The sequence below is a fragment of the Equus caballus genome, chromosome 3 (assembly GCF_041296265.1).
Source record: "Equus caballus isolate H_3958 breed thoroughbred chromosome 3, TB-T2T, whole genome shotgun sequence".
In the NCBI taxonomy this organism is placed as follows: domain Eukaryota; kingdom Metazoa; phylum Chordata; class Mammalia; order Perissodactyla; family Equidae; genus Equus; species Equus caballus.
The window spans coordinates 56,346,491-56,369,750 of NC_091686.1; the positions used below are offsets into that span (position 1 = coordinate 56,346,491).

Sequence of the window (23,260 nt, forward strand, 5' to 3'; positions counted from 1 at the left end):
AAAATAAAACTCAGTTACAGCCTCATCTAAAATGAAAAGCTTCCAATTTTAAAAGCATGCCAGTGTTTTTAAGGGTGGGGGCTTACTACCATTCTCAGAACCCGCATACCCTGTTTGTATTGATCCCTCGGGTCATCTGAGCTAGAGGAATAAATAAAAGACCTCAAAGACTAATTCTTCCATAACTTTCCTACGCCCTTATGGTCCAGTCCAAAATTGCTGGTGAAGGCTTTAGGACTGAGAAGTAAATTATGTGTCCAACAGACCAAGTTCACAACCAAAAAAACCTTTAAAAAGATAGATGACTAGGGGCCTGCCTGGTGGCATAGTGGTTAAGTTCACGCACTCTGCTTCAGCAGCCCAGTGTTCACAGGTTCAGATCCCGGACATGGACCTGCACACCACTCATCAAGCCATGCTGTAGCCATGTCCCACATACAAAATAGAGGAGGATTGGCACAGATGTTAGCTCAGGGACAATCTTCCTCAAGCAAAAAGAGAGAGTTCGGCAACAGATAGCAGCTCAGGGCCAATCTTCCTCACAAAAAAATGAAAAACAAAAAAAATAGAAAGATCAGAGCCAGCCCCATGGCCGAGTGGTTAAGTTCATGCACTCTGCTTCAGCGGCCCAGGGTTTCACAGGTTCAAATCCTGGGCACAGACATGGCACTGCTCATCAAGCCATGCTGAGGCAGCGTCCCACATGCCACAACTAGAAGGACCCACAACTAAAATACACAACTATATACCTGGGGGGGCTTTGGGAGAAAAAGGAAAATTAATTAACTAACTAATTAATTAATTAAAATAAAATAAAAAGATTACTAGCGGCTGGCACAGTGGTGTAGTGGTTAAGTTCACGTACTCCACTTCAGGGACCCAGGGTTCATGGGTTCAGATCTCGGGCATCACTCTGCCCTTTGGGCCACGACATGGCTGTGTCCAGCATACAAAATAGAGGAAGATTGACATAGATATTAGCTTGGCAACAATCCTCCTCAAGCAAAAAGAGGAAGCCTGGCAACAGATGTTAGCTCAGGGCCAAACCTCCTCACCAAAAAGTTTTTAAAAAGATACATGACTAAATCATAGCTCTCTTCTCCTGCAATTAAAATGGAGCAAAATAAATATCCCTTTTGAGAAAAAGAGGAGGAAAATAGGAGAAACAGCAACAACTCATAAGTGGGCCTTGTATATGTTACAGGTATTTCTTCTGAGACTCTCTTCATGCTAAGTTACCCTAACAATCTAAATACGGACTTGTTTTAAGATAATAAGAAAACCCTCATGTTTATTTATTGAACAAATATCTACATAGTTTTTACTCTGCAGCGGATACTGTGCTAAGCGCTTTATGACTATTCACTCAGGGAACCATCTCAACAACTCTTTCTGTGTATTTGTATTTACCTCATTTTAGAAGAAACTGAGGCACAGAGGGCTTACGTCACTCGCCCAGTATCACATCACTAGGAAGTGGTACAGCTGGAATTGGAAGAGTGGCGACAGAATCGGTGCTCCTTTTCACTATGCTGTGCCATGCTGTCAATTTTTTCCACCCAGCAGCGTAGTTTGGTGTTTGTTTTTCTTCTCAGATCCCTCCCACTGATCTCTATTTGTTCTGCTGAAACTTGGAAAGCACGATCCTCTTTATAGGAACTTGGATCTGACTCCTCATCCACGATTTTCATTCAGTCGAATGGTCGTGAACGTTCAGTGAGATCACGCTGTACACGGGGCGGAGACGTGTCTTTGTTTCTTGAAGAGACAGAGGCCTGTTTTTATGAAGTGCTGGTCTTTGAAGAAATCATTCGAGTTGCCACTTCTGGTGCTGCTGTGTGTGTGCTGAGCACTTTCCTGCGCAATTCTCCTACGCTCCACACAACAACCCTAAGATGCAAGTACCATTGTAATTCCCATTTTATAGAGTAGAGATCTAAGGTTAAAAGAGGTTAAGTAACTTGTTCAAAGTGGCACAGCCAGTAGGTTTTGGAGCCCGAACTCAAAGCCAAGTTGATGTGGCTCTGAGGATCATTGCTTTGTGCATAATTCTATGCCGTTCTACTTCACTTTCCAAGATGCGTTATTTCCTTACAAGGATATTCAAAGGAAGAGCTTGGGGAACAGCAGGAGCCATGTGCTGCTTTACAGAGAAGATTCTTCTTCTGTAAGAGGATGAGCCACAGGAATACCCAGTGACCAGCCTTTTATAATCAACAAGTCACTGATGAATGTCCAACCAGAATAAATACTACATAGTAAAATTTAAAGGGAAGTTTTAAAATCAAACTATAATATAGCAAACGTCCCTTCTAAGGTATAAATTGTCATTAATATTTCCTACCTACCCCAGACCATGTCTCAGCAAAAACACATTCAGACTTTACAAATGGCTTACACGAGTCTTCCTCAGACCACTCAACACTGCTGGCTTTTCCAGAATAACTGCACTTTGCAGATCCTACACGGCCCTCAAAGTGTTCAACAGTCCCTGTCACAGTTTTCAATACCACACATTTCTCATTATCTGTTTCCCCCTATTTCTCATTATCAGTGAAGGAAGAGAACATTTCAGAAAATATGCCATGTACCCTTTCAAGCGTCATTTCCCTTGAAAAAGAAATAAAAAGAGAAAGCAAAAAGAAACAGGGTATATTAAATTAATTTTAAACACAATGTCTGATGTTTTTTCAAGACCAATTAATTTACAACTTAGGGCCATTCTACATGCTTATTTATAACTTGGCTATTTTACAGTAAGTGATTTAAATAATGACTCTCCATATTCATAGCTTTCTTTTTCTAAAGAATTTTTTTTTTTTTTTTTTTTATCCCAGAGGTTCCCAAGCAACTACCTGGGTCTCATGGTGGGGGGAGGAGGACTGAGTTGCCATTTCATTTTATTCCCTCCTCAGCAGTTACAAATGAATCCAAAACAAAAAAAGAGTAGTAACTTTTCAAAAATAAAAGCTCCATTCATTTTCAAAGAACTTTGTTTGGTTATGACCATTTTACACGAACTTTACCTGTTCCATTGGGACTTTATCAAAATATATTTAAGGAAACATAAAAGAAACCTGTTTTAAAATGGGATGTTTTACCCACTACTGGGTATTTATCCAAAGAGCTTGAAGTCAGCAATCCCAAAAGTCCTATGCACCCCAATGTTCATTGCAGCATTATTTACAATAGCCAAGACATGGAAGCAACCTAATACATCAACAGATGAATGGATAAAGAAGATGTGGTATATATATACAATGGAATATTGTACTCAGCTGTAAAACAGAACAAAATCATTCCATTTGCAATAACATGGATGGACCTTGAGGGAATTATGTTAAGTGAAATAAGCCAGCGAGAGAAGGATAATCTGTGTATGACTCCACTCATATGAGGAATTTAAAATTATGGACTAAGAACAGTTTAGTGGATACCAGGGGAAAGGTGGGGTGGGGGGTGGGCACAAAGGGTGAAGTGGTGCACCTACAACACGACTGACAAACATTAATGTACAACTGAAATTTCACAAGATTGTAACCTATCATTAACTCAATAAAAAAAAATAATATACAGAAAAAAAAAAAAAGACAGACCACACCGGGTGTGGTACCTGGCTGGTGGGAATGCAAAATGGTATACCCAACTTTGGAAAAAAAATTAAATAAATAAATAAAATAAAATGGGATGTTTTATTATGCTGCCAAATTAACCATAAGGCATCTACCCACTAATTCATCACTTCTCAATTCTCAAATTTTCCCTGGCAAGAATTCCTTTGCATTTCCGCCCCACACCAGGGCCCTATTTTCTAAAAATTTTGAATATTCAAGACAAAATATTTTCAGAATAATAAACAATTTCCTCCATTTTATAGGTGCTGGACAGAGGGGTACAAGAGCTGACCATGTAGTTTTCCCCTCAAAGCCACGGGTCAAGCCTGCACTGGGGGTGGAGAAAGAAGTAAGAGTTATACAGAATTTGAGAATGAAGCATTAAACTGGACAGGACTGAGTTTATTCCCTAAAATGGGTATGAGGAGGATTAGATGAGGTAACACAGGGAGGATCTTTGCCCTCAAACAGTGGTGAGAAGAGAAGTAGTTAATTCAAGGGCAACAGAAACCTCGCCCTCAACACTCAGTTACACAAATCCACAAATACAGCCCTTCCTGAGGCATTTCCTCTAGCCTTCTCTTCGTCAGCTCAGGATGTCTAAATCAGGTGGTTTTTACTTGCATAATCTAAAGCTTGAATAAAATGTTGAAGAATTTTTCTACACATCAGGAAAAAGCATGTACAACGTGGCGTGACCTCTCTAGAGCTCTTTCCTACAGTTGAAGGCCTCTGCGCATAAAGAAGGGTAGCTACCCTCTTTCAACCCAGTACCTAAGGGAAAGCGCACCTTACACTCCTCACCACAGCCACCATCGGTCTTCATACATCACTTCCCAGAGCTCTAGCATTACAGGGAGTTACAGCTAATGCTAAATTAAAGTGTTTAATGAGTGGAAGAATTAAACAAAAACAAAAACAAAAGAGCCATCACAAACTGCAAATTAAGGGATCAGCAAAACCCCTGCTGGGTTAAAAATCCCATTCGACCTTGCCAATACACTAATTAATATAATAAAAAACACAAAGATCTCGCTTAAAATTGAGCGAGCGGGCTGCCCACGGCCCGCTGCCCACTCTCAGAGCAAGCATCTGCTCAGAATGGAAGCGATTGTCTCCGTGGGAGGCTGACGGGAGGAGGGAAAGCTGCTTTGGCAGAGAGTCTCCCAGTTAGCTATGCCCCTTTTGAAAGGAGAATTCTCATCCTGTTTTTAATGCCAAGCACATACAACGTCAAGTAAATTGGTCTTAATACAAAACATGACAGAACTGCAGCGAACGGATGAAAGTACTACTATTGACGTTAACAAAAGTAAGAGAAAAATATGGATACAATTAATCTCCTAGTGTTAACCAGCATTCGAAATTTTTCTTCTTTCCAACTTTCTCTCCTATCTTGCCCCTAGAACAGAGCTTGACACGTATTCGACACTCAATAAATATGTGTCTGAGAACTCTAGCTAAAAAAACATATACCTATGGATGTTCAACAGACATTGTTAATGTTAGTGATTCAATATTCTTTTCTTTTATTATTAAAGATTGGCAGCTGAGCTAACAACTGTTGCCAATCTTGGGTTTTTTTTCCTTCTTCTTCTCCCGAAACCCCCCAGCACATAGTTGTATATTTTTAGTTGTAGGTCCTTCTGGTTGTGGTATGTGGGATGCTCCCTCAACATGGCCTGATGAGTGGTGCCATGTCCGCGCCCAGGACCCAAACTGGTGAAACCCTGGGCCACCAAAGCAGAGGGCAAGAACTTAACCACTCAGCCACGGGGCCAACCCCAGTGATTCAATATTCTTGATGCCCAAACTCAGAGGCCAAACATCTTGTTTTGCTTTATTCAATCAACAATCATTTATTATGCCAATCACTGTTCTGGGCACAATAAACCAAAAAAAAATTAAGCTTCCCTGAGCAGCTTATGCCCTGGCCCTCAAGGAAAAAATGCACAGATAGGAAAAGTCAAATAACAACACAGAGAAATAAGAACAGAGTGACTCACGACAGGAGTAAACTGCTGGACTTCTATTACTGTTTCTTGCTATATACTAAAAGCTGCCATTGATTAAGCAGTTTCTGTATGCTAGATACTGAAGTAGGCGGTTTATATACATGATTTCACTTAGTTCGTACAACTTTGCTTCAGTTAGGTTTTACATTCCCTAGGTTTACAGAAGAGAAAACGGCTACTCAGAGAGGTTACTTAAGGTGATGTCATTAGCGAAAGACAGAGTTTAAGATTCCAAATGTCTTACTTCAAAGATCACCCCCTTTCCAAGATGTCATGCTGTCTCCCATTCTTAAAATTTATCAAGTATGTTTCTGCCCCTTCTCAGAGCTTCGGAGCTATTTAGGAGATGTAGCTTACATACTGAAATTCAGGAAGGGCATTTTGAGAATCTTTTGAGAGGAAAAATGGTCCAAGAATTTGAACTCAGGATTATTCAGGAAAATTTGTGCTCTCTGTTCACTGTAGGTGTGTAAAGACTAAAAGATTACTTCAGAACAGGCAGGAAAATTTCATGAAAGGGGTGAGATTTGAGCCATGCCTAGAGGAATCTAAAATTAAGTAAGATTCAATCCTTGCACTCAAGATGCTAGTGGTCAAACAAGGAAGAAAGATGTAAGTCAATGGACCTTCATACAGGATAAAGACATTTAGAATTTAACTAATTTTTCTTTTACACAACTAAAACATGGGTTCTGTAATCGGTCATGTTTGGCCTCAGGCAAGGTTCTTAATGATGCCTGTGACCAGACTGAACACAACCTTCATTTTCCTAGGAAGTGAAAACTAGAGTTCTAATAACTCAAAGGATCAGTGACACTATACTTTCATAAATATCTTTTCAAAACTAAATGCAGAATTTGTAATTCTGCTATATAACATTTTAAGTAACAAAGGTAGAAACATAATTATAAAAAATTCTAGCAATAAAAAATTTATAAAGTAGAAGCCTCCTCCCCTTAATCCTCCTCCCCTGGAATCCTTCCGTTCATTCATTATTCAACAAATATTTACTGAGTGCCTGCTATTTGCCAGGCATATGTGCCAATGCGCCAGTGTCCTATCTAGACTCTTGGACAATTCATGAACAAAGCAGACAAATATCTTGATTCTCAGATTTTACATTCTAGAGGGAGAAAGGCAACAAATAATAAATATTTAAATGTCTGGTATACCAGAAGGTGCTAAGCGCTATGGAAAAAACAAGGAAAGCAGGGCAGAGGGGCTAGGAATGAAAGCTGGGTGGGTGCGGCCTTAAACAGGGAGTCCAGGTACATCTCTCTGAGAAGTGCCACTGTCTATGCACATCCAAATATATACTCATCCATGTTTACAACACACCCAGACACGGCTTTTTTCAGTTCAAAAATAGATTGTGGGCATAATTCCATGTCATTACATATGGATCTGCTTCATTCTTTTTTTTTTAAGTGTGGCATTATTTTTAATATTATTTTAAAAAAAAACCCTCAAAACAACTCAATTGTCCAATCATGAGGTAAAATTTGAGAAAACTTTAATATATCTTTTCAACACAACATTATGCAATCACGTAAATTGACGTCTATGAAAAAATATAATAAATGAAAAATATAAAATTACATCTATAACAAGAATACAACTGTTTCAAAAAACATGATGCATGAGGGGAAAATAGGTGGAGAGGACCGCCAATGATTTTTATTTCTTCTTTCTACTTCTGAATTTTCTAATTTTCTTTAAAAGTCATGCTTTACTTTCAAATATTTTATTTATTTATTTTTTTAAAGATTGGCACCTGAGCTAACAACTTTTGCCAATCTTCTTTTTTTTTTCTGCTTTTTCTTCCCAAATCCCCCCAGTACATAGTTGTATATTTAGTTGCAGGTCCTTCTAGTTGTGGCATGTGCGATGCTGCCTCACCGTGGCCTGATGAGCAGTGCCATGTCCGAGCCCAGGATCCGAACCAACGAAACCCTGGGCTACCGAAGTGGAGCGCACGAACTTAACCACTCAACCATGGGGCTGGCCCCTTAAAATGTTTTCTAATGTATTGTTTTAAGGGGAAGAAATAAATGCAACCCTTTGGGTCATGGCTGTGTGTCCACAAGGAGCTCTTACCAAGAGTAAAATGCCACTGGATCCAGGCTCAGGGGCTCAGAGGTGCCAAAAATAGACCCACGCCTGAGCTGGGCTCCCATCATCCCCCATGATAGACTGGGACTGGCACAGGTATGCTTTGATAAAAGGACAAGAAGAGGACCTTAGGTGACACTTGGAGAGAGCTGAGGGTGGCGAGCCAGAGTGAGGAAGGAGCCCAGTAGAGGTGAGGCAAGCAGGATGGATCAACAAGGGGCTCAGGTCCCAACCTCCTGCTTCCGAGCCCTGTCCTCCCACAGATGAGCCCAGAAAGGGGGGCGAGGCGTATCCTGCATGGAGGAACAAGCTGTATGGCAAGGGGGTCCCTGTCCTCCGAAGAGAGGCGGTAGATCCCCCCCTGCACTAGTCTGAGGGGCATTTTCCTCTACCAGCGTCTGCCAAATCTCAGAGACGCAGATTAACGTAGAATCCAACCTGAAATGCCCCCCATCACATTCGCTAGCAGAGCTATTTTCTTTTTTTCATTTTTTTTGGAGAAAGAGTAGCCCTGAGCTAACATCTGTTGCCAATCCTGCTCTTTTTGCTGAGGAAGGCTGGCCCTGAGCTAACATCTGTGCCCATCTTCCTCTACTTTATACGTGGGACGCCTGCCACAGCACGGCTTGCCAAGCAGTGCCATGTCCGCACCAGGGATCTGAACCGGCGAACCCCGGGCCCAGAAGCAGAATGTGCGAACTTAACCACTGCGCCACCAGGCCAGCCCAATACATTAGTTTTATCACTGTGGTCAGATACAATGACCTATGTGACATGGTTACCGTGTCCAAGTATTTTATTTTGAACTTGTCAAAGATCTTTCAATTTGAGGGGCTAGCTGAGCTGTTGACACAGCAACCGCAAAAACCTCACCTCGAAACACGTCCTTGTGGGAATGGAGGAGCATCAAATAGCTCTTCCTGGGGCAGCCTGTGTCAGAGTGGTTAAGTCCCGTCCAGTCCTATTCCGTAGTGTTCCTGCTTACTAGTCATTTCTTTTCTTTTCTTTTTAAGATTGGCCCTGAGCTAACATCTGTTCCCAATCTTTTCTTTTTCTTCTTCCACTCCCCACAGCCCCCCCAGTACACAGTTGTACACTTTAGTTGTAGGTCCTTCTGGCTCTGCTAAGTGGGACGCTACCTCAGCATGGCCTGATGAGCGGTGCCACGTCCTCACCCAGGATCCGAACTGGCAAAACCCTGGGCCACCAAAGCGGAGCGCGCGAACTTAACCACTCGGGAACCGGGGTGGCCCCAGTATGATTGGTTTTTATACAGAAAGCCTCTTGCAAAAATATTTGCAGTTCTCTGATTATTTTATCATATGTTTATTGTTCATTGATTCATAATTACAAGTATAAGATGCTGTCAAAATATATTTCACTTATAATCTACTTGTATATTTATCAAACATTCATTTGTACAATTTTTTCCTATAGAATGCTCTCAATAGTGATATTAACTGAAATATTATTACTAAATTAAATCCTCAGAGCAGTAGTCCTTAAAACGTTCTGACTTTTCACTACTCCTGGAAGCTTCTTTTTCTCTGGTCCTATAAACTTCAGCACGCTGTCTTAACCTAAGGCTTTCAGTTCCTTCTCAGAGCCCCTGTAACAGTCTATCAAAGACCTTGCTAGCTTTTCAACAAATTGGGAGTATGGCCCAGAAAATAAAACAAATGGAACTTCTTAGAAATACTAGGTACAATCGGGAGCTTGAATCTAACAGTGTAAGGAGTGGAACTTTATCACAACCGCCAACAGGCCAGGGAAATTCTTCAGAATTATAATATTTGGGACTGTTCATAAGATTTAGAGAAGGAAATAATTTGATTCAAATGAGATTCTGCTAACTTAAATACTAATGGGAAGAGATACAATGTTTGCTTTCTATTTTACCTCTTCTTGCCTCTCCTGGGTTTTCTTTCACCCCTGACTTGTGTGTTACATATGGTTAAGCATTCTTTACTCCTCTATGTTATATGACCCAGGTTTATCTTTAGAACTGGAAAATCACCATGTGAAGTCATAACTGAGGGACACAAGATTAAGGGCAGTGCTTAAATACTGGAGGCAGCAAGAACTCAGCCATTCTCACCTCTTGCCCCACTGCAATCCATTATCTACAGGGCACTGAGAATGAGAATGAGGCCAGAAAAAAAAATCAGCTCATAATATCTTGCTTTCCTGCTTTCCATTGTACTTAGAACACAAAGTCCTTACAAAGGCCTATGAAGCCTGACAGGATCTGGCCCCTGGCTATACACCTGACCCCCTCTCCTACTTCTCTCCCACTCCGTCACTACATTCCAGCCAAAATTGCCTTTTTTCTGTTTCTCAACATGCCCAGTTTCTTCACACCGCCAGACCTTGAAATGTGCATGTCCCTCCAGCTCTGACACTTTCCCTGGGTGGTCATGTGATAAGATCTTTCATTTGCACATGGTAGGCTGTTGAAAAATATTTGTTAAATGAATAAAGGAAGAAGGTGGTAAACATTAGAGTTGGTCATATATTAATTAATTCAGCTAATACTTTTTGATCATCTATTATGTGCTGAGCATTGATCACACAAAGATGAACATAAGACAAGTTACAGCCTTAATTTCTTCTCCTTTCAGTACAAAAAGGACTGTTTTAGATGCTTACAGAGATCTTAAAACACCAACTCGAAAATGCCAACTTTGACACAGGATTGCTAAATCGAGAATTAAATCAATAAGGACAGCAATTAACAATAAAGCTTAAATTGAAAGATTCTTTCCCGTTGTGCAAACTGATTTTGTTCTCTCATTGAGTTTTTCCAGATGCAATTACCAAAATGTTTTCCTCTTTCGAGAGAGTCCTGTGACTATCCTCCATGCCTGCTGTAAAAACAGAAGATTTTATGATGTTTGATACATGTTTGCATATATAAGTATATAAAAAGATTTTTTAAATGGTATACACTTCTTTTTCTTGAATTTGGATTTTGATCCTAACTGAATTATTTTTGAAATGGACAAGTAGTACATATAGTAGAAGATCAATAAAATAAAAAAGATCCAAAGTAAAATTTACCCAAGAATTAAACATGGTAAATTTCAAGAGCACATGGTGAAAAAAAGGATTTTAGAAGGCAAAGAGGAAGCAAGAGATTTCATGCTGGATGACTCAAGCCTTCAAAGGTAAAGTAGAAGACCACATCTTCTGCTGGAGTAGGGGAGTCACAGGTCCTGAGGGCCTGAGAATTTGGGTGAGTTTTGGAGAACCACAGTGGAGAATATACGAATAATTTAAGAGGACATGAAAGTGATCAAGTCGAAATTTGCAGTAATCCCAATCAACAGAGTTTTATACCGTTTCAGAATTAATAAAGAGAACAATGATAGTGTCCTGGCTTTGGAGATAACTAATAGAAATGGCACGTGGGCAGAAAAGTCAAGGACCCCCAGAAAGTAGAGAGAAAGTATAATAAACTCCCACATGCTCATCATCCATCTTCAATAACTATCTCCTCATTGTTTTATTTATGCCTCGACACTCTGCCACTATTTATTAGATTATTTTGAAGCAAATCCCAGTTATCATAATATTTCACCTGGATTTTAGTATGTATCTCTGAAGGATAAAGCTTCTTTAAAAAAAAAACATAATCACAATACCATTATTATACCTGAAAAAATTAACAATAATTCTTAACACAAGTATCCAATCCATATTCAAGTTACTCCAATTGTCTCATAATTTTTTTACAGTTGTTTTGTTCAATTCAGAATCCAACCAGAATTCACACATTGCATGTGGTTTATAGGTCTCTTAAATTTCTTCAAAGTCATAGTTCTCCCTCCAACTCTTTTTTTCTTCGCAATTTGTTGAAGAAACTAGAAGTAGGAGACTGGCTCAGATATGGACGCAGGGGCTAGATTTTGTAGGGCTTTATAGATCTTTGTAAGAACTTTGGATTTTAAGTACAATGGAAAGTCATCAGGACCATAAAATATTGTGATCTGAATTTTTTTCTAGCCTCATTCTCATTCTGGCTACTGTGTGGACAGTGGATTATAAGGGGCAAGAGTGGAAACAGGCAGAGTCATTGCCATCCCCAGCACTTAGTCACTGCCCCTCACCTTGTGTCTCAGTTATGAGTCCACATGAAGATGCTCCCGTTTTCAAGATAATCCAAGACTACACTGGAGGTAGACGTTTTCTGCCAAACAGCTCTCTTTGGGACAAGAGACAATCTTCTTTTCAAGATCCTTGATAATGAACACGAATGAATTTACAGCAGATTAATCTCAGCATGTGAGAAAATAAGCCCTCACTTGCCCTGAAGTGCTCTCTTCTGTGCAGGGACAAAGTGGACCTTGGCCAGACTCGCCAGTATGAACTGAATCCCACTGTTAAGAGCAGCTTGCAGCACAAGCCACACTGAATCGGCTTGAGTTGGCAGCAGTAAAAGAAACTTGGCTCTTGTTAACTGTCAGAGCCAAATGCCCCATCCTGTTTTTTCCAGCTTCCACTTCAAAATAAAGTGAATATTTCTAATTCTATTGAGTGCTGCAAATAGAACTCAAAGATTCAATAAAACGCAGTTTTCAAAGAGAATTAATATGGAAGCTTTTGGTTTTGCATGCTGCCAATAACATGTGAAATGTAAGCGCCAGGAAAACGCCTTTCCTAACCCAGGATCATTAATAATAAAATATTGTTTTGTTCTTCTGTTTAAAAAGGTTAAATTTTCCAATATCCTCTAGAAGGCACAATAACTTTTGTCGCTATGAATTATTTTTCACAAAGTTATTCCCTGTTTACCAGTTCCTTTGGAACTTTGTTGCACAGCCACAATGACAAGTCAAATAATGTACTTGAAAGGACTTTCACGTCAGCTCTGTCCCTTTCTTAATTGTGCAATCTTAGGCAAGTTCCTTAACCTCTCTGAGTTCAGGTTTCCTCCTCTGAAAAGCAGAGCTAGTAATCGCAGCATTATTTACAATAGGCAAGACGTGGAAGCAACCTAAGTGCCCATCAACTGATGATTGGATAAAGAAGATATGGTATATATATGTATATACATATATATATACAATGGAATACTACTCAGCCACAAAAAAGGGTAAAATTGTCCCATTCACAACAACACGGATGGACCTTGAGGGTATTATGTTAAGTGAAATAAGCCAGATGGAGAAAGGCAAACTCTATGACTCCACTCACAGGTGCAAGTTAAACATATAGACAAAGAGAACTGACTGGTGGTTACCAGGGGAAAGGGGGTGGGGGTGGGCAGAGGGCACAAAGGGTGAAGTGGTGCACCTACGACATAACTGGCAATAACGTACAACTGAAATTTCACAAGGTTGTAAACTATCATAATCTTAATAAAAAGTTAAAAAAAAGGAAAAGCAGAGCTAGTAATAGGACTATGTCATAGGCCTGTCATGAGGACTAAATGAATTAATATCTATAATGGATTTTGAACACTAACAACAGTTAGTGCTATAAAGTATTAGGTATTATTAGCTACCTCCGTAGTTCTAAAACGTTGCTGAGGCTATGATTCTTTTTTTTCCTTTAGTTTAATTTGTTAAGTGCACAATTCAGTGGTTTTAGTATATTCACAAAGTTGTGCAACCATCACCACTAATTCCAGAGCATTTTCCTCACCTCAAGAAGAAATGCACACATGTTAACAGTCACTCTCCACTCCCTGGCAATCACTAATCTACTTTTGGTCTCTATGGATTTGCCTGTTCTGGACATTGCATATAAATGGAATCATAGAAAATGTAGCCTTCTGCGTCTCACTTCTTTTACTTAGCATAACATTTTCATCTATCTTGTACCCTGTATTGGTACTTCACTTCTTTTCATGCCTGAATACTATTCTTTGTAAGGACATACTACATTTTGTTTATCCATTCATCCGTTGATAGACATTTGGGTTCTTTCCACTTCATGGCTATTACAAATAATGCTGCTATGAATATTCATATACAAGTTTTGTATGGATGTAAGTTTTCCGTTCTCTTGCTTAAATACCTAAGAGTGGAACTGCTGTATCACATGATAACTCTATTTTTAACATTTTGAGGAACTACCAAACTGCACTATTTTCTATTCCCACCAGCAATATATGAGGGTTCCAGTTTCTCCACATTGTCAACACTTGTTACTGTTTGTCTTTTTGATTATAACCATCCTAGTGCACGCAAAGTGGTACTTCATGAGGTTTTGATTTGCAATTTTGCTAATGACTAATGACATTAAGCATCTTTTCACCTGCTTATTGATCACTTGTATACTTTCTTTGGAAAAATGCTTATTCAATTCCTTTGTCCATTTGTCTTGTTATTTTGGGGATGTAAATATTCCTTATACATCTGGATACTAGTCCCTAATCAAATATATGATTTGCAAATATTTTCTCCCATTCTGTGAGTTGTCTTTTCACTTTCTCGATGGTGTTCTTTGAAGCACAAAAGTTTTTATTGTTGAGGAAGCCCGATTTTTTTTTTATTTTGTCTTTTATTACTTGTGCTTTTGGTGTCATATCTAAAAACCACTGTCTAATCCAAAGCCACAAAAAGTTATGCCTAGCTTTTCTTCTAAGAGTTTTATAATTTTAGCTTTTACTCTTAGGTCTTTGATCTGTTTTGAGTTAATTTTCGTATATGGTACGAGATAGGAGTTCACGTTGGAGGTAGAGCACTTCCTCCTCGAGGCTCCTTTACCAATACATCCAGCAGAGGGAGCTCCAGTGTTTAACAACTGTTACTATGGCGCCTTCGCTTCCTCCCACTCCATCTATTTAAAAGACGTAAATTTTGGCCTAATTCTGGTGCCAAGTCATTCAATGGGTCTGGCTTTCCCCTGGGGGTACATTAGGAACTGTAGCATTTGAAAAACCTGAAGAGAGAGACTCTGTCCTTTATCATACATCTCCATATTTAATTAAGAAGGTCATATTTAAATATACAATATAAAGTATACCATATAATTTTTGTTTGATTTGCTATAATTAGATATCATGATAGATGATGATTAAATAATAACCACCACACCTTTTCTCCCCCAAAGATGGTGCTTATCCAATGCATCTCGAAGGATGACACAAGGATATTTTTGTTTTCTTCATTTAGCAGGTCAAATACTTTATATCTCTATCTACAATATGGACCCAGAACTCGTTGCACTCTAAATTTAGTGACCCATCCAAGAATTGAATGCTGATTATGGCAAATTTTTGGCTTGCCTGTGTTTTTGTTAATTTATGCAATGTCTAAACAGTGACAAAATGCATTGTGGAATGTTCCTAAAAGATACATTTAGCTTGAAATAAGCATTTTAAAAAGTATTTATTTAAAATAATAAATCAGGGGCCAGCCCTGTGGCCAAGTGGTTAAGTACGTGCACTCTGCTTTGGCGGCCTGGGGTTTCGCTGGTTCGGATCCTGGATGCAGACATGGCACTGCTCATCAGGCCATGCTGAGGCGGCATCCCACATGGCACGACCAGAGGTGCTCATAACTAGAATATACAAGCATGTACTGGGGGACTTTGGGGAGAAGAAGAAAAAAAAAGATTGGCAAGAGTTGTTAGCTCAGGCGCCAATCTTTAAAAAAAATTAATAAATAAAAGAATAAATCAAAGAATGAAAAAAGAAGTGGAAAAATATTGAGTATCTTCTACAGGCTGGCTATGGTGTAGGCAGAAATGGTAACATGATAAAAATTTCATTTATAGAAATCAGTGTAGGTAGACTAAGGATTTACCTGTAAAATCTAAAACTAAAAAATTTTAGAAGAAAATATCTTTATGTCTCAGGAATAGGAAAGTGTTTGTTAAAGAAGATATAAAAAGTTCAAAGCATTAGGTAAAGATTAACAAATTCTATTACATTCTAATTAAGACCTTCTGATTATTTCAGAGCAGAAATAAATACTATTGAAACGAAAAAGGCAGTAGAAAGGATCAATGAAACAAAGAGCTGGTTTTTTGAGAAGATAAATAAAATTGACAAACCACTAGCCAGACTTACAAAGAAAAAAAGGGAGAAAGCTCAAATAAACAAAATCAGAGATGAAAGAGGAGAAATAACAACAGACTCTGCAGACATACAACGGATTATAAGAGAATACTACAAAAAACTATATGCCAACAGAATGGATAACCTAGAGGAAATGGATAAATTCTTGGACTCCTACAATCTCCCAAAGCTCACTCAAGAAGAGGCACACAATTTGAACAGACCAATCACAAGGAAAGAGATTGAAACAGCGATCAAAAACATCCCAAAGAATAAAACCCCAGGACCAGATGGCTTTCCTGGGGAATTCTACCAAACTTCCAGAGAGGATTTAATACCTATCCTTTTCAAGCTATTCCAAAAAATTAGGGAAGATGGAACACTTCCTAACACATTCTATGAGGCCAACATCACACTGATACCAAAACCTGACAAGGACACCACGAAAAAAGAGAACTACAGGCCAGTATCACTGATGAACATAGATGCAAAAATTCTAAACAAAATTTTGGCAACCAGAATTCAGCAATTCATCAAAAGGATCATACATCATGATCAGGTGGGATTCATACCAGGGACACAGTGATGGTTCAACATTCGCAAATCAATCAACGTGATACACCACATCAACAAACTGAGCAATAAAAACCACATGATCATCTCAATAGATGCAGAGAAGGCATTTGACAAGATCCAACAGCCATTTATGATAAAAACTCTGAACAAAATGGGCAAAGAAGGAAACTACCTCAACATAATAAAAGCCATATATGACAAACCCATAGCCAACATCATATTCAATGGGCAAAAACTGAACGCCATCCCTCTGAAAACAGGAACGAGACAAGGATGCCCTCTATCACCACTCTTGTTTAACATAGTACTGGAGGTCCTGGCCAGAGCAATCAGGCAAGAAAAAGGAATAAAAGGAATCCAAATAGGGAGGGAAGAAGTGAAACTCTCGCTGTTTGCAGACAACATGATCTTATATATAGAAAACCCCAAAGAACCCATTGGAAAACTCTTAGAAGTAATCAGCAACTACAGCAAAGTTGCAGGGTACAAAATCAATTTGCATAAATCAGTAGCATTTCTATACTCCAATAACGAACTAACAGAAAAAGAACTGAAGAACACAATACCATTCACAATCGCAACAAAAAGAATAAAATACCTTGGGGTAAATTTAACTAAGGAAGTGAAGGACCTATATAATGAAAATTACAAGGTCTTTCTGAGAGAATTGGATAATGACATAAGGAGATGGAAAGACATTCCATGTACATGGATTGGAAGAATAAACATAGTTAAAATGTCCGTTCTACCTAAAGCAATCTACAGATTCAACGCCATCCCAATCAGAATCCCAATGACATTCTTTACAGAATTAGAACAAAGAATGCTAAAATTCATATGGGGCAACAAAAGACCCCGAATTTCTAAAGCAATCGTGAGAAAAAAGAACAAAACGGGAGGCATCACAATCCCCGACTTCAAAACATACTACAAAGCTACAGTAATCAAAACAGCATGGTACTGGTACAAAAACAGGTGCACAGATCAATGGAACAGAATTGAAAGCCCAGAAATAAAACCACACATCTATGGACAGCTTATCTTTGACAAAGGAGCTGAGGGCATACAATGGAGAAAAGAAAGTCTTTTCAACAAATGGTGCTGGGAAAACTGGAAAGCCACATGTAAAAGAATGAAAATTGACCATTCTTTTTCACCATTCACCAAAATAAACTCAAAATAGGTCAAAGACCTAAAGGTGAGACCTGAAACCATAAGGCTTCTGGAAGAAAACGTAGGCAGTACACTCTTTGACATCAGTATTAAAAGGATCTTTTCGGACACCATGCCTTCTCAGAAAGAATAAACAAATGGGACTTCATCAGACTAAAGAGCTTCTTCAAGGCAAATGAAAACAGGATTGAAACAAAAAAACAACCCACTAACTGGGAAAAAATATTTGCAAGTCATATATCGGACAAAGGCTTAATATCCATAATATATAAAGAACTCTCACAACTCAACAACAAAACATCAAACAACCCAATCAAAAAATGGGCTGGAGACATGAACAGACATTTCTCCAAAGAAGATATACGGATGGCCAATAGGCACATGAAAAGATGTTCATCATCGCTGATGATCAGGGAAATGCAAATCAAAACTACACTAAGATATCACCTTACACCCATTAGAATGACAAAAATATCTAAAACTAATAGTAACAAATGTTGGAGAGGTTGTGGAGAAAAAGGAACCCTCATACACTGCTGGTGGGAATGCAAACTGGTGCAGCCACTATGGAAAACAGTATGGAGATTCCTCAAAAAATTAAAAATAGAACTACCATACGATCCAGCCATCCCACTACTAGGTATTTATCCAAAGAGCTTGAAGTCAGCAATCCCAAAAGTCCTACGCACCCCAATGTTCATTGCAGCATTATTTACAATAGCCAAGACATGGAAGCAACCTAAGTGCCCATCAACAGACAAATGGATAAAGAAGATGTGGTACATGTCTACAATGGAATACTACTCAGCTGCAAAACAGAACAAAATCATTCCATTTGCAATAACATGGATGGACCTTGAGGGAATTATGTTAAGTGAAATAAGCCAACTAGAGAAGGATAATCTGTGTATGACTCCACTCATATGAGGAATTTAAAAATATGGACTAAGAACAGTTTAGTGGATACCAGGGGAAAGGTGGGGTGCGGGGTGAGCACAAAGGGTGAAGTGGTGCACCTACAACACAAATGACAAACATTAATGTACAACTGTAATTTCACAAGGATGTTAACTTTTATAACCTTAATTAAAAAAGTTAAAAAACAATTAAAAAAGAATATACAGCTATGTACCGGGGGGCTTTGGGGAGAAAAAGGAAAAAAATAAAAATCTTAAAAAAACAAACAAACAAACAAAAAAAAGAAAAATTATAGATAATTGAGAAGGTAATAATGATACCTAAAATAGTATGTATTTGTATGTTCATTACATAAATATACTGTTTGGAATTTTAAAAAAAAGTTCACTCTTATTATTAATCAAATAAAATTAATAATTGGCAAAGACTTCGAAAATAGAGTTGCAGGGCATGCCCAGTGGTGTAGTGGTTAAGTTCACATGGTCTGCTTCAGTGGCCCAGGGTTCACTAGTTCAGATCCTGGGTGGAGACCTACGCACAGTTTGTCAAGCCATGCTGCGGCAGCATCCTACATACAAAACAGAGGAAGATTGGCACAGATGTTAGCTCAGCGACAATCTTTCTCAAGCAAAAAGAGGAAGACTGGCACAGATGTTAGCTCAGGGCCAATCTTCCTCATCAAAAAAAAGAAGAAGAAAATAGAGTTGATAGAATTGTCAGTAAATAAACAATTTCATACATTGCTGGTTAGGAGTATAAACCTTCCAAGGGGCCACTTAAGTAAGATATCAATGCAAGGTATTTTCACATATTGAGGTTCATGGGGTAGCTATTCTGGTTTAAAACTAATTCAGCTTGAACTAAAGAAGCCTGACTTATGGCCTATTAAACATACATTGTACATCTGCTTTAAGCATTAAAGTAAAGAACGCATTAAACATTATCTCAAAGCAGAAGAATGCAGTCTTTGAAGATAAGACGCATACTTCCCTTCCCACAGTGCGGGCATCAGTACTCTGAAGATAAGTTCTCTTTCCCAGGCATCAGGGTCATGTTGACCTGCTCATTTACAACTGGGTAGCTCTTTGAAACTTTGATAAATATCTATCCTGGGTAACTTTAATGTATCTTCTTTGTTCTAAAAAGATATAAAACTGTAGGCAAAACCACGCTTCTCCAGAACGCTTTCTTCCTTTGTGGAACCTGCCTTCCCAGGTTATAATCCTCAGTTTGGCTCAAGTAAAACTCAAATTCTCTCTCCTATATATAAAATGGTTAGTAGTAAATTGCATCGACATCAGACATCTTTTGAATTTATGCGCCTTCTGATGTAGGAGTTCCACTTTTTGGGAAACATCTCAGTGATCTAGCTACAAGTTATACAACCTAGAAATTTTTTTTTGAAACTGAAAAACTCAAAACAACTACAAATTAAAGCTTGATTAAAGGAACAGTAGAAGTAAATCCATACTAGGAAACACTCTGCAGTCATTTTTAAAACTTGTTAAATATAAATATTTTTGACCTGGCCAGTTATTCAGCATGAATTTGTAAGTTGGGGGAGGGGGTAAAGCAATTTTTAAAAAAGCATTAAGTCTGGGGCTGGCCCCGTGGTGTAGCAGTTGGGTTTGGTGCACTCCATTTCAGCAGCCTAGGTTTGTGGGTTCAGATCCCGGGCTTGGACCTGCTCCACTCATCAGCCATGCTGTGGCAGCATCCCACATACACAGTAGAGGAAGACTGGCACAGATGTTAGCTAAGGGCTAATCTTCCTCAGCACAAAAAAACAAAAAAATTAAGTCAGGTAAAGAAACATTCCAGGGGCCGGCCTAGTGGCACAGTAGTTAAGTTTGCATGTTCCGCTTCAGCAGCTCGGGGTTCACTGGTTGGGATCCTGGTTGCCGATGTGGCACCACTTGGTAAGCCATGCTGTGGCAAGCGGCCCACATATAAAGTAGAGGAAGATGGGCAGGGATGTTAGCTCAGGGCCAATCTTCCTCAAAAGAAAAAAATTGTTTTTTAATGTAACAGCAGGCATGCTGAATATCTTCCAGTTGTCAGTCTAGGTCCCTCTTCACCCTTCTCTATCCTGCTTTGTGCCAGAAAAGCTGACCTTTATGGACAAAATTAACAGACTTCCTTGTCCTCTGGCTTCTGGCAGCTGCCCTTGGCAGGGGCTGTCCCTTGAGATCAAAGAGCAGGAGAGGGAGATGAGGGTCTCCCTCTCCCAGCTCCCTGCTTGCAGGGTCACTACACCTTAGCTGCTTTCCTTTCTCAAGGCTGTCCTATAGCCAGCAGCCTCCACTCACAGCCTTCTCTCCTCTCCAGATTCTGGTAACTGCTCTCTTACTAGCTCAGGAGTACTGCACTGTTCCTTGTAGCTTTTCCTAGAACCTAACCACACCTTTATGAAATTCTCCTCAGCTCATTCCTTACATGTACCCTGTTTTCTGCTAGCAGGCTCACTGAGAGGGAGGGAATGGGCTCCATGAGAGAGCAGAAGAGAGAAACACTTGGCAGAGCTTGAGGAAAGAGTTCATGGTCAGAAGTAGAGGCAGATAAGATGGACATTTCTTTTTTAATTTTTTTTCTTTTCTTTTTTGTGGTGAGGAAGATTGGCCCTGAGCTAACTTCTATTGCCAATCTTCCTCTTTTTGCTTGAGACAGATTGTTGGTGAGCTGACATCTATTCCAATCTTCCTCTATTTTGTATATGGGATGCTTCCACAGTGTGGCTTGATGAGCAATGTGCAGATCTGTGCCTGGAATCCGAACCCACGAACCCCAGGCCGCCAAAGCAGAGCACGCAAACTTAGCCACTACACCACTGGGCCAGCCCCTTTAATCTTTTCCTATAAAAAGCCGGTAGTCCAGATTTGAAGACAATATTCTGAGCGAAGCTTAAAAATTCTTGACTGACATGTGAATGGCTGCTGGCCAATGGGCATGCAGCAAAGGTGATCACCTATCTTCTATCCTGAGCCCTCTTGAGCCTCATCTGTTTTCTACTCAATAGTTGTGAGCATAAAGGAAGAGTCTTTTTGTGGTACCTCCACCGGGTGGGCACATATTACCCTCTGGGCTTCTGTGATTCAAATCTCAACTGATGATAAAAGTAGCAACTAAAACCTTCCAAATAGCTAAACAACAGGCCATTCTACACTAATAATCCACTTTTGCCTCTGAGGAACTTGGCTGAAAGTATTTCTTCTGATTCTGCTTCCTTGAAAAAGAAATGCAATTATAACAATTTCTCTTTTTCAATGTTGGCTTATAAACTCCCAAAGAGAATCACTTACAAAGAGGATCTGAAACTTACAAAGAGGATCTGAAAATTCGAGCTTCTTTCTGCACCATCTGTGCAAGGATTAGGGGTGCATGAGTTCTAGGTTGTGGCTACGTAACAGCCAGCAACCATTCCGGGAAAAGACTTACATCATCTGCAAAAAGTTGCAATATGATAATCTCAAAGTGTTGTCTTAAAGTGTCTGTGCATAATGGTCAAGGCCTCGCGAAGTAAATTCACAGACCCTGTCCGATTACTCAACCCTCATTTCTCTCTTTCAATCCGTGGTTTTCATCTGCTGATCTCTTCATGACTCCTGACCATTGGACCTTCTTTGTCCACTGGCCCAGTGGAAGAGCAGTCCTAACTTGCTAATTAATAAGGAAAGAAAGCCTACGAGCCTGGGCAAGCCACTGAGCCAGTTCCAGAATTTGGAAGCAGCCACATTTTGTTTATCAGACACAAATCCTTTTTGCAGCTGGAACTTGCAACTCCTCAAGGCCTGCAGTGAGGCTCTTTTGGTGGCTGAATGGTCATTAGGGCCTCAGGCTCCTTTTCGCATCCTTCCACCATCCTATATGCAACTTCCACCCTCAGATCACCTCATAGTCCAAGATGACTGATCAAACTCAAGCCATGACTTCCAGGAAGAAAGAAGGATAAGGGGCTGGCCCGGCGGCACATTGGTTAAGTGCACACGTTTCACTTCAGCGACCTGGGGTTCACCGGTTTGGATCCCGGGTGCAGACATGGCACTGTTTGGCAAGCCATGCTGTGGTAGGCATCCCACATATAAAGTAGAGGAAGATGGGCATGGATGTTAGCTCAGGGCCAGTCTTCCTCAGCAAAAAGAGGAGCATTGACAGCAGTTAGCTCAGGGTGAATCTTCCTCAAAAAAAAAAAAAAAAGGATAAGAGAGCTACCTCCCAGCTAAATCAATCCCCTTAAGCGGCCATCCCCAACCTCCCATGCAAAACGTGGACAAAGCTCATGGATAGAACGGAGTCTGTCAGGGAGGCTGAAAAAACAGTCTGTTGGCTAGGTACATAATCGTCCCTGCAAAAAAAACTGAGATTCTTACATTAATGAAGAAGGCAAGAAGATTCTGTTTAAGCAGCTGGCAGTATCTGCTGTGCTGCCTTTCTTTTAATTAAAAAAAATAATTCAAAAAATAAGCTTTTGAGAGAGAGATTCCATTATGAGACTGTGAAGGTATCAAAAAGCTGATGTAACATAGATCTATATCTTAATGAAAGAAGTACTTTTCATAGAGAGCGTACCTTTGGAACACATGTTGGAATTGAAACACAACTACATTTGTTTCACTGTGCCAGTTTCTACCATACATATGGATACAATTTTGCTCAGAAGTGTATTGTACATATTTTAAACATAGATATTGGAAAACCAAGTTTTGCTAAATGTGTTTTTCTGATAACTAAAGTCACAACACTTCTGAAGTGTGGTAGGGATGGAGGCAATTTGCTCTCATCCTGTCACTTTGCATTGTGCCCTAGAGAGAACCCACAGCTCCCCACATAGGCAGCCTGGAAGCTCA

At 39.6% G+C, this 23,260-nt stretch overlaps 2 long non-coding RNA genes across 2 annotated transcripts in view; both read right to left on the reverse strand.

The window, feature by feature from the left end:
• The window catches only part of LOC138923621 (uncharacterized), a 43,656-nt gene that overhangs the window by 16,691 nt on the left and 3,705 nt on the right, over positions 1-23,260 (reverse strand). The gene's annotated exons all lie outside the window — the stretch shown is intronic.
• On the reverse strand, positions 10,065-11,979 carry LOC111772857 (uncharacterized). Its single transcript, XR_011437502.1, has 3 exons — positions 11,851-11,979; positions 10,559-10,608; positions 10,065-10,191 (listed from the first exon to the last, which is right to left on the reverse strand). It is a non-coding gene; the product is annotated as an uncharacterized lncRNA (long non-coding RNA).